Raw genomic sequence first — 17118 nt, forward strand, 5'->3', positions numbered from 1 at the left:
GTTGTAAATGGCACAATATTGATGAGCTATGCGAAGGCTATTACTTATATTCTCATCTGATAGAAATTGTGACTGTTGCACTGAGCAGAGCTGGGCAGAACAAGGTTTACAAGAACTCAGAGTCTGTTCTGTGATGGCATTCTTTAACTATTGATCATGAAATTAAACCTCATTTTTAGGCATCTGTGAAGAATATGATGGTGATTCGTGTTATAAAATATAGTGACTTTAATGTGAGGAGCAGGTGTGCTGCGAGTATTTCGCAACGTATAGAAGTTAAAGGGGATTTACTGTGGTTTTGTTGTTAAAATGGTTTGGAGTTTTTTTTCTGTAAACACAGACTCCTATGGACTGCTATTGCGCAAGTGGAAAAGTACTGGAGGGACCCCTGTCAGAAAGCCCTAGCAACACCAAGAAGACCCAGGAAAGTTCGAGAGGCTCTACTGTGCATGTGAGGACTGGGGAAGGTTTGAGAAATTCTATTGCGCTTGCACAGCCAGGAGGTGGAAACTTTTGGGGGCGAATTACGCCCATTTTGTGAATATGCATGAGGGTAGACTATAAGGGGGGGGTTGGGTCTGGCACAGCTCTGCCTAGTGTGCGTCGGTGTGGAACGGGAAACCCCCTCCGGTGTACCAAGCCCTTTTTTTTCGCTTGTTCTTATTTCAATAAATTTATAAAACTATATTGTGGTTCTGCCTCTGCCTTTATAACACATCCAACAATAAGCAGTTAAACAGTCCTGACTCCAGAGATTTACAGATACTACAGTGGTAAAATCCACACTGAAAGATCAACATGACACAACTGTTTCTACCTCCTTAGTTTCTTCCACTGTTGAACTTTGAAGAAGAGCTAGCTACAGCATATGACATATAACATCCCTACCTCTTAAGGCTGTTATTTCATTACTAATTATAACATACAAGTACCAGTCTCTGGCACATATTAAAACAATAATGAGATATAAAGCTCAATATTATTGATTTTGTTTTCTGTGTCTATATCAATTATCTATAAATTAAATCACTTATAGGATAATCTAATAAATAGGGGGCATTTGAGGTAAATAATTTTATCAGTTAATTTCTTTCTCATGTGTAAGTAATTTAGGGACAGGAATCAGAATTGCTTTTGCCTGGTGTCTGGGAATGCTTGTTGTGTGTTGATGCCTCCACTGCTGACATCTCACCACTGCTAATGGTGTCACCATTGCTGGAGAGGAGCAGCTCTGCAACCTCCCTAAGTGATGGTTGGACAATGGTGCCGAACATAGTGTCTTTTTAACCAACTCGGTCATCCCTGGGGCTGGAGAACAAGGGGGAGGTGAGAGAAAGGGCAGTTTGGATGGAATAGTGAGAAAGCTGGGAACAATTGACTGTGGTTTTTAAGGCAGGTGATCTAAAACAGAAAAAATAGAAATTACTTACCTCCTTCCTGCTGCAAGGAGCATGTGCAGAAAGCTTCCTTCCTCTGTCCCCTTCCCCTTTAGAAAAACTCAGCTGCCATTTGCCTCTGTTTGTCTGTGCTCAGCTGCCAGACCAGAGTCTCCAGCTGGACATCGTATATTCTGCAGCCTTAGTGAGACTGAGCAACTCCAGACATGCTGCCTGTCTCCCTCTTGATAGCAAGTGACACTGCCTGTCCATCAGCCGCACTCCCCAAGTGTGACTTTGTCAGTCTGCCTTCATTGCACACCCACTTACAATCAATCTGCTGGGTATATGTATGCCATTATTGTACAGTTACAGCATTGAGTATGTTTTATATATTCACCCAGTTTATTTCATCTTCTCTTCCTACAAAAATATATATATCCTCTTAATTCAATATAGTCAAAATCACTCCATTTCTCTCTGTTCTTCTGCTTCGTTTCTGGTGCTGGTATTTATCTTGTCAAGCACAAGTAACAAAACACATTTACTAGCTGCAGTTGCAAGAATTGTAAGTGGTTTTCTTGCTTTCCTTAATTTCATCAAACCAGGAGGCTTGGTAGTACCATCATAACAGGAATTTGTAGTGACACAACACTGAAACAACTCCTGCATCAATTTATTTGTATCAGGTCAGAAGTTTTTCGGTGTGAAAGAATCCCAGGGGAAATCAGGAGGAATACTGAGCAGATAGAGAGAAAAGAGCCATATCACTTACTGATTCCAAGGCACTTTGCTGAAATACGAGCTACATTTTGCACCCAAGGGAACTGTGCTGAGAAATACCTTTATGAGTCCATTGATCCTCTTCACTGATTTGATAAAAACAGAACAAAAAATTACATTTGGTGCCTGATTCTTCAAACTCTTATGCAGCTGCTTAATTACAGGTGTTTGCAAGAGCCCTAGGGACTCAAGCTTAGACATGTGTTAAGTAGTTGCAGTGTTAAGGCTGCAGGTGCATAATGTTAGCTTCTTAAAATATGCCCCTAGAAGTGGGGTCAGTCCATCCATGAGACTATTATGATCAATCAATCATTATGATGAATCAATCTTATGATATTTAATCAATAAGTATAAAAACCATGCTTTTTGAAGCATGAGGGCCCACATACTAGGAAAAGCTTGAATAGTTGTTTCATATAGAGAAAACTTAAGATATCCAAAATCCAAACAGTGAAAGACAAGGACACAAGAATCAAAGCAGGATTTTGCTGTTTTTTCAAAGTAAAAATCAATTGTAGGATACATCTGTGAGGACCACAAGATCACAAAATATATTGGATTTAGATGCTAGACAGCTATAAAAGCTTTCTTGAATGTATGGACATCCCAGGGCTTCTTATTCACAACAGTCTCTTTAGTGCCTATTTTTTCCTTTTCTCAGCAACAAAATAAGACTAAAAAAAGCCAAAAAGCTGTAACGTCATCCCTGCTAGTACTGCAGCATAATGACCTAAAATTGAATAGATTATCTTAAATTGAAACATTTTTTGGCATCATAACATACCCATTATGGGATATTTGGTTACCATAGAAATACAAGTAATGAATGAGGCACTGTCACTAAATCATGGAACCTGAAATAAATACAGACATCAGAAACATAACCTCATGTATTACACTAAAGGGCCAATCTTAGTGACACATCACTGTCTAGAATATAAACTCTAACTTTACTGATTGTGCAAATCTGAAAGACAGACTGTGCCTATATATCATTCAAAGAAAAAATTAGTCTTCCTTCATTGTTTGAAAAGAAAAAGAAGGTGTGAAGTTTTAAGAACTTGCTGTTAACGTTTTTGCTGCTCACCCATGTTAAACAGATATTCTTAAACAAGCAAACAGTATTGCCTAAAGGGTAACATTTAACAAAGAGGGCAGAACTACAGCAGCTATTACAACACTTAGGCAGAAACTGTAACTGCTAGAAGTAGGTATTTTTCTAGCATGTCTATTTTCTGAGTTTTAAGGTTAAATACCATCCTGTTATTGTTTTTCCCCAAGGTAAATAAGGAGGAGCCTCTGCCTTATCTGTCAAACAGCTTTGTCAACAACTATGAAAACAATTCTCTACTCTTGAGCACATTAAAAAAACTCAGCCTCTACTGCCACTATCCAAAAGGTGAAAACCATAGGTAGACTATATGAAGGTCTGCGTAGTGAGGCAGGGGTATGTGTATTTGTGTTTTCTCTTTTCCACACACATGCAAATTCAGCATCAGCACCCATAGGAGCAAACTTAACAGTCTGAATCTTCAACAAACACACAAACACACAAAGCCGACCCTTTCGACTCTAATAACATCTTCCATTCTCAGCTTGCCCTTCTCACCCCTCCATCTTCCTTCTCTTCCCTGTTTTTCCTCCTAGTACCCCTCACACACAGACTTGCCTACTTTAATAAAGAGGAGGTGCGCCATGTGAATTTAAAACTTTCTTGTAAATATTTCCACTCCAGTAATTCTGAACATATTTGCTTGGAATGAAGTTCTTCATTTCTGCATATGTTGCCAGTTAGGGAACACAATGTCCTACCAGCTAAAGTTTATTACAGCGGTATGAAGTATAAATATCATAACTAGGGAAAGAGAATGAAGAATAAGGAAGGATGCAATCTAATAACTTCATTATTTACCTAAGCCTTAGCAATCTGACACCTACTGCACAACAGTTATATGAATATCAGTGGTATACATGTTAGACAACAGGTGAGATCCAAAGATAGGGTTATGAGACACAGAACATTTATTACATACATGGCTGGCCTCAGAAGGTGATTGACAGCTTTATCGGGCCACTTGAGAAGAGGATCTGGATTTGAGCTGTTGCATTTGCAGGACTAGAAAATCAGTATCTATGGTAGAATTTAGGAAATTTTTGTTTCTGTATTATAGTTATACTTCAGCCACCTTTCACTAACAGAAGTTAACAGCAGTATGTTAATATTCTTTGTTTCTGATTCTAATATTACAGTGCTATAAGAGCAATTAAGAGACAATTACTTTCCAGTAAAGCTGATAATTATAATCTCATCTTCCATCCTACCCCTGACATATGACAACTCGTGTCATGTCTCCACCTTGCAGGCGAAAAGGAAGCAAAAAAGTCTGTAAAATGCAGCCTAATTCCTTTCTCCACAATGGGAGTTTTATAGAACAAGAGATGCCAGCAAGCAGCTGAAATAAGAAGTGTTGTAAGTGGCACTCTCCACACGGGAAACAGTGATGCAGTAAGAAAAGGTGAATTTCTAGTTTGTGCCTTGTGTTTGTCATACTTACCCTTCTCCCACAAAGATGACTGGAGAAAACTGTTGGGCATTTTCATCAGGGTTGTATAAATCTTTCCATAAGCCTTACACAGAACATCCCCACCAGAGGACGGGTTCCTCACGCCAGCTGGCAGGTATCTTTGGTAACTGTGTTTCGGTCTACGTCTGGGTTATGCTGCACACGTAAGCTCCTGCTGCTCAGAGAACTGCAGTGCCTCTCCCCTGGAGCAGTTGCCCAGCACTTGCCAACCCTCCAGAAGCTGCATAGACTTTAGCAACGGGCATCATGGCAGGTATCTTTCCCTCAGGCATGTCAGGAATCCAGAAGCTCTTAATTTTGCAATACTGTTCAGACTGGCTAATTGTAACTTCATAAGGTATTTAACATCTAACTAAAGCACTGCTTTAAATGCAGTACCAACACAAAGGGGTACTGCTTTAGTCCTCTTACAAAGGAGTCATCATTAAGTCCTCTTAGCACAATACTTTAATGGAGAAAGCCTTATACCTTACCATCCCTCCTCTTGTTTACACTGAATGAGTCTGAAAAGTCTGCGTGGTTAGAGAGACCAGAATGGTTGAATTTATTCATCTTCTCTTGTGTATCTTATGTTAGTCCACTGCAGAAAGAGGGGGAAAGGACAAATTGTACTAAGTCTAGCTGGGTTGGTGTTAATTTTCTTAATAGCAGCCCATTTTGGATTTGTGAAAAAAGCAGTGTTGATAAGACACCGGTGTTTTGGCCATTGCTGAGCAGTGCTTATATAGCATCAAGGTTTTTTTTCCCACTCTGTCCCACAGCGAGTAGGCTGTGGGTGCACAAGAAGCTGGGAGGGGACACAACCAGGACAGCTGACCTCAACTAACCAAATGGATATTCCATGCTTTATAATGTTATTCTCAGAGATAAAAGCTCAGGAAAAGGAGGAGGATGCAGGGACATTCGTGCCTATGGCAGATGTCTACCCAAGTAACCATGCTGAGGCACAACTTTCTGGGAAGTGGCTAAACATCTGCCTACCAATGGGAAGTAGTGAATGAATGCCCTATTTTGCTTCACTTGTGTACACAGCTTTGCTTCACCTGTTAAATTGTCTTTATCTCAAGCAGAGACTCTTCTTGCTCTTTCTCTTCTGATTCTCTCCCCCATCCCACCATGGTGGGAGTGAGCGAGTGACCAGGTGGGGGCCAGGATCAACCCACCACAAGAGTACAGAAAAGGGAGAGAAAACTGAGGCCCTGAGATGACATTTTTTTCATTTCCTGATGAGAGGAGGCAAATCCCAAGACTGGAAAGGGCGGGCAACAGCCCACATCAAAAGCAGGCTGCGTTTCATGAGTAGCATCAAAGGTGACTTCCACCACATTTTTCTATGGCTGAATAGCAGCTGAGATGAGACTAGTCTTCTCATATGAAACAGGATTAAAAAACTTTGTGATTTTCCACTTCAGAAGTCCTAGAAATATTTCTATATTTTGTAAAGGATATCCTGAATTATTGATGCAATATCCTTTTAGCAATGTTCTTAATGGTTTTTTTAATACTGTAAAAAAACTCTCTGTGGTCAGATTCTTCTTCAGCAAATTAAAGAAAGAAGTAGGCTTATAGTTCACCTAATGAATATACATAAAGCTTCTCTTCATGTCTATAAAATCAAATTGTGATGAAAGATCATGTTTTAAAACATTTGCCTTTTCTCTCTGTTGATTCAAAGAAAATCCTTTACAAATTGACTATCATCCTACTGTGATATCCTTATGTGATAACATGTAAGTAATTCTGGTCATTTTAGTATTAAAACAACAATTACCTTATCAACTGCTTGTGTAAAAGTTTTTGCACAAAAAGCATTTGTAATCTGCAGAACCCAATTACTATCTCCAAGCACTGAGGACTTCAAGGCAAGGAAGGAGGCACTGCTAAGTGGTGAGAGGCAGGAGTGGCGCAGGTCTCTATGGGCAGAGGCAGCCCCATACAGGCATTTCTCTGAGGCCTCCCACTCTCTTGCTGCTGTTTGGAGCCTTGGGAAGGCAAAGGGGACCAGAATAGGGAAGGAGAAGTGACCAGACATTTGAAACAGAAGCAATTTGAAATGTTAAAAATGCAAATCCAAGACCTGGGATCATATTTTCTGGATTTGGTAACTGTGTTTATACTGTAGGCTATTTCTTCAGGTGTATGGGTACACACAGAGATACCAGCCTGTGAAGTGCTCTGTGGCCAATAAATAAATTCTTCAGAGACTGCCATTTGGAATATAAGCGGAATATAAGCGTGGTAATGTAGCTGCATTTACTCTAAAAGGGCAGGATGGACTTCTTCAAATTGTAAGAGAGTACACACCAATTTGTTAGTCTTTTGGAGCACCGTGTACTAGCGCAGCAGCAGCCAGCCAAGGGAGGGAAGGGGAGATGCTGCTTCTGTAACTTCACAGTTATGTCTTTTAAAGCAGACTAATAAAAGCTCAATGGAAAGTAAAACATGTTTATAAATGCCTTCTTGACTTCACCAAAGACTGTAGTTGGGAGCATTCAACAGCTTAAAAATTCCTTGCCTGCTGTTCCCAGATCAGCTGCTTTTGCCCAGTTTCTTTGAGAAGCTGACTACGTTGCAACAATAAATTTCACCAGATGGATGGGGAAAAAATGGACAATTCCTTCCACACCAAAACTACAAATGAGCACAGTTGTGCCACAGAGGCAAGGCAAGAGGGGCGAACACACTCATTCTTCATATTCTATGTACCTAAATACGTCATAGCTTTCCTACAAAAATCTCTCATAGAGAGATTCTGTTTATTAATTACAGTAGCAAACAGCACAGTAAAAAATACTGGCTGTAGGCTGCCATCTGCCGTTTTGTGTAATGAAAGGTCACTTGCAAGCAGATTTTGGCACAGTATATTGCCACTGTAAGCAGTATGACAAATCCTCTTCCGTGGCAGGCTGGGGGCATCCCATTTCCATCAGTGGCAGTTGATGAAGTTTCTGGAAACAGTGGGTTTTCCAAATCTGACTTACTGCTCCCCAGAACTCTTTAAAACATATCACTTTGCACAGATATTCCTTCTCTTTTAATACTAATTTAAAATGAATATGCTTTGATGCTTACTGTCAGGTTATGAATCTTTCAGTCACACAAATACACACACACACGTGCAATCACCATGGAAGCCACACTAATAGGCAAAGTCTAATTTCTGTAGAACTTCATGTCATGTGTACAACTTACACATTGTTTTCTTGCAGAAGGATTATAATTTTATATTTATCAGATGGCATGCCCTGAAGGCTCTCCATCTGTTTTTCTGGGCTCTTAACATCACTTAATGACTTATTACAGCTCAGAACACAAACATTTTATTGGGTGCAAGTGCAGCGTGTAAATTAAATGAACCTGTGTCAATGAGGAGATATTGGTTCTCTTATTTAGCTGGCATTTATGTTAACATGTGCAAGACAAGTGTTCGTAGAAAGTTCTAGAAATAAAAGCCAGGCTTGTGTGAATCAGTAACATTTTTGCCATTGATTTCAATGAGTTCAGGATTTCAGCTCATATATCTTGGTCTTGGTGCATAAATTCCCAAGTCTGCAATGAGCTCCACATGTACAGACTTTCAGGCTACAGATAGTGCTGTTAGTTTTGCAAGGGAAAGTAAGGGACATGAAAGTCTCTCCATACTGATCATATTCTCAGAAAAAGGCTCTAGTGATCATTTCAGTATGTAGTGTGTACCTCCATCTTGTGGTGGTTATTGTTTCAGAAATAGTACTATTAATACTTCATCTGTGAGAGATGACTGATCAACGTGATATCATCTAAATCATTCACCAATTTTTAAAAGGTCTCATGAGTCCTTATTACAAGCAATTTTAAACTTTCTTTGTTCCAAAAAATACATGGCAGAAAAACAGACTACCTAATGGGCCAACAACTAAGTTGAATTTTGCAACATTTGAGCATCACATTCATGACACCGTAATCAAGAGGATATTGTCAGGATTAACAGACCTTATACAAACTTACTTTTATGTTCCCTGCAGCCCTTTGCAGAATGGACGTAATTCTTTATAATGTGAAAAGGTCTTTGCTTGTTTGTTTGCTTGTGTGTTTTAATGGATCTCAGTGGAAAGTAGAGAGATGTGTGGTGTTATGTATGTATGTTTATTCATAAGTACATGGTTGCATTTGCATGCACATATTTTATAATTTCTGAGAGAAAGAGGGGTTTAAAATGAAGTTTTTGGAAGCTAAGAGTGTTGTGAAATTTCCTGAGCCTTGCTGTTTACACCCAGTAAGAATCTTCAACAACTTAAGCAAAATTTGTTGGAGCCACCTTCTTAATTCTGTTGTCTCAAAAACTGAATTTGTTAAAATTTCACATGACTCTTCTCAATTGTTTGAGCTGACAGGAACCTCCTGAAGTTCAGCAAAAAGGCAAATGCAGAGTCCTGCACATAGGATGGAATAATTCCATGCAGCAGAGCAGGCTGGGGCCCAGCTGTCCAGAGAGCAGCTTTACAGGAAAGGACCCAGAGATGCTGGTGGAAAGTTTGAACATGAGACACCAATGCACATTCACAGCAGACTAAAGTGTCCTGGAATATATTAGCAGAAGTTAAGATAGCAGGTCAAGGGAAGAGATTATATTCAGCACTTGTGAGACCACATCTGAAGTGCTGTGTCCAGTTTTGGGCTTCACAGTAGAAGACAGACACTGACATACTGGAACAAATGTAGCAGAGTCCCCCAAGTGGGTTTGAGGCTGGATAATATGATGTACAAGGAGATCATTCAAGGTCTGGGCCTATTCAGGCTGGAGAAAAGTCTATTGGTGAGGTCATCTTATTGCTGCGAACACCACCAGATGGGAAGGTGTAAAGTGGAGTCAGATTTTTCTTGAAGGTGCACAGTTATAGAATGGGAAGCAACAAGCATGAATTGGAACACAGAAAAATCTGAATATCTATAAAGAAAAAGGTTTTTACTATGAGAGTAGTCAAATACTGGAACAGGTTGTCTCAAGAGGCTGTGGGATCTCCATCCCTAGAAATACACAGAAGCCAACTGGATGAGGCTCTGAGCAAACCCCGACTCTGTTTAGATCAGGGGATTTGGATGAGACACCTCCAGAAGTGCCTTCTGGCCTGCCTGACTCTCTCTTTTAGTTTCTGAAGACTTTTCTTGTTCACCCAGTAGTAACAACATGCTACAGAAATTCTCTATTGTCTCTCAGGCACTTCAGAGCTGAGGAAGAAACAGCACGTGACACTGGAACAGAATATTTGCTTGAGCTGTCAAATCCATCAGTTCTGTGTGCAATGAGACAATTGTTACCAATGCATCTTCATAAAATGTTTGCTTCTCTTTTGCATGTTGGGGAAACAGCTACCTTCCTGTTATTTAAATGCTGTTCTTGGACATCAACTGTAAATGGTTTTGCCAGTCTAACAGCACAACAACAATATGAGCTGTCACATTAGCAGATAGCATGAACAGTTAGTATTTTCCAGTTAATGGAAAGCAATTAAGAAACTCCCCTTGTCATTCCAGTAGGGATGATCTGTTGTTAATCATTCACAAATCTCACCTTAGATAGATAAATAGAGAGATCATTTCTAAGTAGAAGACACCCATTAGCAATTCTGGGGGCATGTTTTATAAAAAACAGTAGCTCTCACTGAGTCTGGTCTGTGCAGCAATTAGGCTGGCCCAAAGTGTGTTCCACTTTTCCTGGCCTATGAAGTTGTGGGGAACTTTTGGTAACCTACTGAGTTATTTCCTTTCAGTCTGTGGAAGAGGAGAGTTTGAGGGGCATCATGAGGACTTTTATCTTTAAAAAAACAAGGTTGCAAATGATAGTTTTCAGTGTCTGTTCTCCTCTGTCAACTCTGGCACTTATATTGCCATCAGGATAAACAAAAAGCAGTCCTCTGTTACCGTGCAGTATTGTATGCAAAAATGCACTAATATAAGACTAAATGTTATTACAAAGTAATTCCTATATTCAAATATCTAGCTTTGTATGTATTTTTTTAAATTAAATGTTTTTATCACAGCTAATGAAAATGCTAAGTAAAATATCTCACATGTGTTTTCATGATAAATCAAATCCTAGTTTTATTTTGAATACCTAGGAATCTTCAGACTGATGTACTGAGCATCTCAACTGACAGTCAATGGATTTATCTGTTAAGTCATGGGATAAACAACTTAATTTGTATTTGTCATGGAAACTCCATTGGTGTCATTCTCAGTAGCCTAAAGTAGATTTTAAGATGACCTCTGTTGGAAAAACTTACAGATTACAGATAATGAGAGAAATTTTTTTTTTCATTTCACTTCCTAGAATTCAAAACTAAGGATTATAATTTAAGATCAGTTAATTGAGAAAACATATGAAACCATGTATCAATGCCTGTAACTGGCACATGTAATGACAGCTCTATGAATAATGTATGAGCAACAGTGATTGCTAATCATATTTGGAGTCTCTTAAATGTAGCTCTGACTTCATTTGGTCTGAAATTGGAGGAAGGCAGTAAAGTTTATGGACCATGAAATAGTGCAGTTTCTTGTTGCGTGTACAGGCTTCAAAGGGTATTGAGTGCATTCAGTCAGTCTTTATTTATAAAAAAAATGTTAAGTCCTCTGAGAAAAAATACAGAACTTGGGACTTACATTTGGAGTATTTTTCATCGAAGAAATAGTATAGTAGAGATAGATACTTATTTCAGGCATATGTTCTGTCTTTATTTCAGAACTTCTGAGTTCTGCCTTGAGTGTTGGCTATCTTCTCAAGTAACTATGTCTAACAAATATTTGGTTTCTATGTATACAGAGGAAACACCAGAGAGGTGACACCAGAACCATTATTTTTTATTCAGATTTTGGTAGCCTTCAGTCCTGTAAAAATGTCTCAAGTGTTCAACAGACTACTGATCTCTCAGCCTCTTAAATCACCAGTTCTTAGTCCTGGAAGAAAAACAATAAGAACAACAACAAAAAAACCCCAACCAACCAAAACTCCCCAAAACCAGAGATTAAAGCATCTAGGAAGCACATAAGAAAACCGGTGATTTTCCAAGCTCTCCCATTGTCTCCTATGTGAGCAAGGTGTCTGGTAGCAAACACTACTTTGATCTCCTGAGGGAGAGGGTCTTCTTCATAAATCATGATGTCAAGAGTAAAAGGAAAGCAGTGCATTCCTTTGATACTTTGCCATGCACAGCTTCTGGTCTGGATGTTTATAAAAGTAACCCTCCCCAAACACATTGAGCTGTAGCTCCCCAGCTTTTGGATTAGGAGCCCTGTTGAGCATCCCTGTGTTAAGATGCTGTTCTCATAACCATGGCATGTGGTAACTTGGCCGCTTTAAGGAATGGAAGCACGTTTGATCTGAATATTTGAATAGCTGTATGCTTATCCACTTACTTTTTTCTCTGATGCCTTTTGTCACAGGTGTAGATCTTTTTCTCATCCTGAGTTTACTTCTCTAGTGCTGTACAGCTCCCCTGCACCTTGCAGTTGCCTTAGTTGGGAGAAAACAAGCTGTCAGCACAGCCACAGGAAGCCTGTTGCCAGGGCAGAGGCATGTCTGCTTCTTTGTGTCATGAGGAGCCAAGACAACATTTTATGTGTGTTCACCGTATTAAGAGCAAGGTGAGACAGTTACTTTGAAAACCAGAAAGAGAAAGGACAGTTCAGGAGGTATATGACAGGATTAACATGATGCATAAAGGCCACAGACATGGGATGCTTCTGGTGAAAACCAGGAGTGATCTGATTCTAGGACAGAAACAAATACCTTGATATTTAACTGAGAAAAAAAGCAAAGTATGAGAAAAAAGGAAGAGGCAAAATACAAGAACTGGAGCATCAGCATTACTACCACGATATTTTGTCGGAAACAAAGTGGTAAATAAGGGAACTGGCAGTTTCTCAAGGGTATCTAATACCAAGATTTCTTGGTGCTAAGTCTTTCAAGGAGAAGCACAAATGCTTAGGCACTTCAAAGGTAATGTAACCCAGACGAACAAGACATGGATATTAACGTAAGGCAAACAGATACATGATTTCAAAAAGGAAAGTCAGATCATTTAAAGGCAGGGGAAAAAAAAGAAGGAAAAAAACTCCACAAAGCAGTGCTTTTAGGTAAATTGGCTTTCACAGCTGACCTTTTCCTCCTGTCCCCGCAGTAAATGCACTTAACTTCCTGAAGTCAAGCACTTAACTTCTGCCACTTTGCTGACTGGTCCCTACTAGTCTTTGGCTTCTTTCAACATTCACAGTTCTCACAGTTCATGCAAAACATATCTACTTGTCTATCTATCTATACATACACACAGACACATAGAAACACAGAGTAAACATCCTTGCTCTTTGGTCTGATCTTTTGTTACTCGCCTCTGAATTCTGTTGCTCTGATCTGTCAGATCTTCTTTCTCCTGTTCCTTTACACCTTCTCCACCAGGGATGATCAATCAGTAATTATCTCTCATCTAGATTAATCTTTGCAGTTAGGATATTCTACACATTGATATATCCTCTCTAGGACAACATCAACCAAACATTGTATGGAAGAAAAGGGAAGAAGTTGGAAATCTTAGATTTTTTTTTTTTTAATTGCATTCTTCTAATTCTTTTTTGTCTAGATAGAAATCATTTTTTGGTAGAGGGGTAGCAAACTTATTTTTTTGTATGGCAGCTATCACTGTGACAGTGGCATTGCAAGCAAATTGCAAATGGAAACAACATACAGCTTGCTCCAGAAAGCTGGTGGAGTGTATAAGGGAAATTGAAGATGTGGTTTTCCCTACAGCATTTAAAGTGATAAAAGAGATGGACTTAATTCTCACCAAGAGAGAAGAAGGTCAGACCACTCTACAGAAAACTATTAAAGGGTATCAGGAGAAGCTCCAAGATCAATAGATATTTAAAGGGTAGCCACTGTATGAGATAAGTGTTTTTGGAAGAGAAAATAGTAAACAGAAAATAGTATAAAGAAAGAATGCATGCTAGTGGAAAGCTGACTGTTGCTTAAACAAGAACAACAAAAAAACCCAACAAAAAAAAGGGTCCATGTGCTTCTGGCACCTTGCAGATATTTGCCCAAGTCAGTAAGAGTTCTGACTGTGTGCATATTTTTTACTGATTTTGCTATTAAACATACAGCTGAAAACCATTTCCCTGACTTATTTACAGAACTGTAACTGGAAAAAAGGGTTTTCTTTTCTAACTTACTCTGTAAGAGTATCATTTGTCAAGCAAACAATGACATGAAAAACGTACAGAAATGCAAGCTGGGCAGCAGCATTCAACCTCTTCATTGCTTACAAAATATGCTTATTTTGTCTCCATGTTTACAAGTTCATTAAAACTGTCTCTTTCTTGTAAGCAGTATAATTGTACCAGTATGGAAATACCAGGCTGACCTTTCAGTCCTGCTGTAATCATGACCTTAGCTATTCCATTAAGGCAGAAGAACTGTCTCAGGGACTGTATCTGCAAATGCATCAGCAGGAGATTTTTGTCTTTTATAGCTGTCAGAAAACATACTGGGATATTCCATTTGCTGAATAAAAAAGATGATGCTTCAATGAGAAAGACTTATGAAAACTATCCCAGCAAAACAAGAAAGTGAGGGAGCATCTGGAATAAGCACAAAGCAAGAGCAGCTACCTGAGTGTGAACTGGAACTATGTAAAAGTGATGAAGAAAAGAAATTCTGAGCCTTTGAAACAACTCCAGTCAGCCTAAAATAAACTGGACTGCTATTCCAGTAATAATACTCCTAAATAGTTACTGTTCCAACAAGCAAAGCAATCAGACTTTCTTTTCTCTGGTGAAACCATATATACGATTTCCTTTTATCTGTATATTACAATGCCCTCTTCTCAGCCACAATGATTCTTCCTTTAGGATTGAATTCTCCCAATAAAATTTCAACTAACAAATAGATCCTTTGGTGGTAGAACATATTGCCTGTGAGTTTTTCAGTCAAGATGAATATTTAAGACAATTTTATATAGAAACTAGTTGGCCAAGGTCTATAAGACCTTTTCACCTCAGTAACAAAGAGCCTGGACATAACATACTTTAACTTGTTAATCTGATTTTCCCTGTAGGGAACACTTTATAATTAAATATAGAAAATAAATCTGACTTACAAATCTGTGTTACAATAATAAGCATTGTTTTTACAAATATACTGCAAAGATCAAGGAAAGATGCATGCTGTCTGGTGATGTGCTGCCAATATTTTAACAAAGATCTCTAATAAAAAAAGTCCTTCCTTTGCTCATGCTAAGCTTTATGTACTGCATGCTACACAGCAATAAAGTTCTAAAAATCTTTCCTTTTAACCCAAAAGGTTCTTGCTCAGATTTGTAGGAAGAGTGGAATCACAAAAAGGGGAAGAACCTTTAGAAATTTGCTTTTGCTGGCAACTTTTATTCTGTGTTCTGAAAAATAAACTGGTAGAAAGTCAAAGAAATCCACCTGTAGACAATAATAGGGATGGTAATCCATGTCATAGATAGGATAAACTAGGGGTAAGTACATGTCATAGGCTTCTGATGCCAGATGCACAGAGAATGCAGGCTTAGCTGAAGTTCAGACCAGGAATCTTTTAAGCAGTCGTTCTTCTAATTTTAAAGATTTTTGGTTCACCAGTACTGTCCAGGAAAGTAGCCATCTCACAGTAAGGGCTTCCTGAGAATGTGAAAAGCTATCATTTGGCATGAATTTCATCTGAAAATAAAAGAAACCAGAACTTACGCAGAATTTAGGCTCTGTAAATTCAACATTGCTGTTCTCTAGTCTCTATTTAGCTGCTACCTAGTCTTGGAAGTATCACTGCTTTCAAAATGAGAGTTGCTCAGCCATTGAGCTTTTCCCTGCCCATGTTTCACACTCCATGAGGTTTGGTAGATTATGTCCAGAATCACTCAGGGTCTACGAGTTAGTTGTTCCCCTACCTGTATTTAGTAATCATTTCAATTCAGTAAGCGTACACTGAAAACAAGAGATGGAGCACAAAGGCCATGAAGACTGTACTGCATCCCTTGCCTCACGGGCTGTTTAATGAGTCACTTCAATGTTGCTTACAAAAGAACAATGTTTGTGTGTGTGAAGACATCTCAGGAGAAAATACATCAGCTCTAGTCTTGTCTCTTGCTTTGTTTTCCTCATTTGTCGCTTTTAGAGTCACCTACAGGGGGGTGTCCACTTTGATTCCTATTCTGATGCATCAGACTCTCCCCATGTACTATAGTGGGATCTGAAAGCACTCCTGGACATAAAGTCGCTTTTTGGAACCAGAATATAACTCACTGATCAATCAGATGTCTTACTTTCCATCTGTGGTCAGTCCATAGAGGAAGAGACCTTGTAAAGGACAGCTTATAGATGTTTCTGCTGAGAATTTGTCTGAAGACTCCGGGTTACTGCAGTTCAGTCTGATTCATTTCACAGGCAAAACATTCACTCCTCAGTAATATGTGTATGTGTCTTGATAATGTGATTAAGTAGAGTAGCCTAGAGATGAGCTGCAGGACTTTCTCCAGATCAGAAGCAAGGCCATCACTCTATCTTTGTCTTCGATCTGGTGGAAGAATTATAACAACACTCTTTAAGAGTCCCCTTCAGCAGATCACTAGCATTGAACATCACTAAATTGCAGTCATATGAAAAATTATGATCACCAAAATCAAAATGCTTAAAGACTACAATACATGCAATTTCTCTGTGTTCACCAAACATTTCCAAACACATACAATCCTTTTAGATTCCTTTGTCACCACTGACAAATAATTCTGAATCTTTTGCTCACAGCTGAGATACTGCTTGGTATATCATGAGACTCCTCAGGTGTTTTGTTTAAATAATTGAAGAAACACGCGTTGGGAAATGTTGGGTTGGAGTTGGAGTTGTGAACAGCATAATTCAGACTTAGCTACAGTTTCAAGATTCATACAAGGATCCACCTTTCTAAAGAAATTTCACAAGATTTAAGTTTTGATTTCTCTATGATGCTTTTCACCAATTTCTTTCCAAGCTTGAGACATATTTGCTGTGATAATAAGTGTGCAGTCAGCGTCTCCCAGTATCGCAAATACCTGGCAAGTCACATGGAACTTTGGACAGTCAGTGTAGATTGTACAGGAATTTTCAGCATAGGAGAAAAAACAATGAAACCCAGGAAAAACTTCATATGTATTAAAAACCTAGAAAAGAAAACAAAGTTTATGGCATGCTGGATACTCTCTTAGAACAAAGTTTGTACCTCCCTATAAGACCTGGGGCACACTAGGAGGAATGATGCGTGTTGTCCTCCAAACAGTTCAGTGTGATCATTTAAGGGGTTCAGGATGCAGAAAGAAGCTACATATTGGACCGTTATTTCAGTACAT

This window comes from Strix aluco, chromosome 2, assembly GCF_031877795.1.
Source record: "Strix aluco isolate bStrAlu1 chromosome 2, bStrAlu1.hap1, whole genome shotgun sequence".
In the NCBI taxonomy this organism is placed as follows: domain Eukaryota; kingdom Metazoa; phylum Chordata; class Aves; order Strigiformes; family Strigidae; genus Strix; species Strix aluco.